The sequence below is a fragment of the Spea bombifrons genome, chromosome 3 (genome assembly GCF_027358695.1).
Source record: "Spea bombifrons isolate aSpeBom1 chromosome 3, aSpeBom1.2.pri, whole genome shotgun sequence".
NCBI classification, from domain to species: Eukaryota; Metazoa; Chordata; class Amphibia; order Anura; family Pelobatidae; genus Spea; species Spea bombifrons.
Genome location: NC_071089.1, coordinates 51,200,325 through 51,202,335, shown reverse-complemented (window position 1 = coordinate 51,202,335; position 2,011 = coordinate 51,200,325).

Here is a 2,011-nt window from a genome sequence, read left to right as displayed (position 1 = left end):
TTATTTGTTTTATTCTTACCTTACCCAGAGAAAACACTGGCATTTGGTAGAAAGTTAACACATTTAATATTTATAGATGTGGGAAACGTTCTATGGCACAGATATGCCTAGCATGAGAAGTTTCATTAAGATTTAGTTGGTTACATGTTCTGTTTCAATATGTGACACAATAATGAGAAAATCTTTAATCTGTAACCAAATCATGGCATATATACATTGTATTAACAAAAAAGAATGCAAACTTTTTTTTTGCTGATCTGAAGCCCAAGGACAGATCGGTTTGACCTGTGCTAAAAACTCCTGATGCATTCTTTGGAAATGATAAAGATTGCATGGAAGATCTGTGATCAAATGAGAATTATTTAAAAATGTCAATTCTGCACTAATCACAGAACTGCACTGGTCCAGCAAGTAGACCTTATGCTCTTTGTTTTAGCTACCAGCAATTACATGGAATCACTATATTCTTAGTGAGAACTTCTGAGAACTTGTTTTCTTTGTTCAACCTACTACCAACCCCAATAAACATCTTTTTGATATGTGTTTCTCTAGTTAGCCTTAGTAATTTCACTGAGGGTAAAGCAGGGTTTCTGGGATTTTCTAGTGTCCCTGCCCTACCTGGATTGGTGGAGCTATGTTACTGTCAGCTCAAGTGATTAGTGTTGTGGACCACTGAAGGAAGAATTGGCTCTCTTTGTAAAACAACTAACCTGGCAGCAGAAGCATGAAGGCCAGGGATCAGTACATGGTACCAGTGGAAAAAATAGAAAGATCGGGGGGGCAGGTGACTTCAGGTTCTTCAATGTTAAACAGGTACAGGTCGGGGCAGGTGGCAAGATTTGTGGTCAAATAGAAACTATATTATACACTGGAGATGGGGAAAGGTGAGTGTATAACCAAGCACTGAAGGATTTGCTTGGTGCTTTTTTACTGTTGATGCGCATGCAATTCGTGGATGCTTGCAAGATGGAGGAGGAGACCCATGATGCAGCCTAGCGGGGAGGTTGTGAATGTTCACCTGGATACCGTAGGTAAGACGCAGTGGAAAATCACCAAAAACTGGACCATTTTTTATGACTTGACCCCTCAGAGTAAGGAAGGTGATAAAAAGTGTCAGCGGCAGTGGGCAGGCACTGACAGACACAGCCAGTCATAGGTTATGGGACTGAATTTTCCAACAAAAGGGACACACACTAAAATACCCAGACACACACTTGCATACCCTGGCAGGCAGACTCCGGCATACAAACTCAGACACATACATACATACATACATGCAGCTCACACCCCAGGAAGCCTCAGCCTGTCTTTGATGCAGCTTGTCCTGTGAGTTGCTGTGCTGCCCCTGCGAGGTCATGCACCACAACATTATGTGACCCTGCCTCCTTCTCCACCCCCCTATCTATCTCGGGGGGAGAAATTTCCCCATTGCATCCCCCCTACTGGATATGACACCATCTGCCGGTGTCAGCAGAATGGCAAAGGAACTGTGAGGGGTGGTTGAAGGGAGATCCACGTTCTCCCCAACTGGCCCAGCTCCTCCAGCAGATCTGCGTGGAGGCGCCTCCAATGCAGTGGAATGGGCAAGCAGAGGAGGCCCCTCATCTAGATCTGCGCCCCCATGTAGACCTGCGCCCTAGACTGGTGCCTACCTTCCTGTAGGTAGTGCCAGCTCTGCCACCAGGTGTCTAGAAAGCTGTGGTCTCTGAGGTCGGTCGTCCAGACCTCATTCCAGGAAGTCATGCATTTCTGAATCAGGTAGGTAAGTAGAGGAAGACCTGGCACTGATCTGGCTTAAATTCTTGGTTACATCACTGAATGGCTTCAGGATCTCCACTTACTGACCATTAATGTTCATTACACCGTGTTCAATGGGTTGGACACATCAATGTTCTGCTCAGAGCACATAGAGTGAAGAGCCATCTGCTAACATCAATACACAAGCCTTCTACATTTAATCCAATTCATATAAGGGGCAAATATGAAAACATGTTCCAACAGTTGTTGGAAA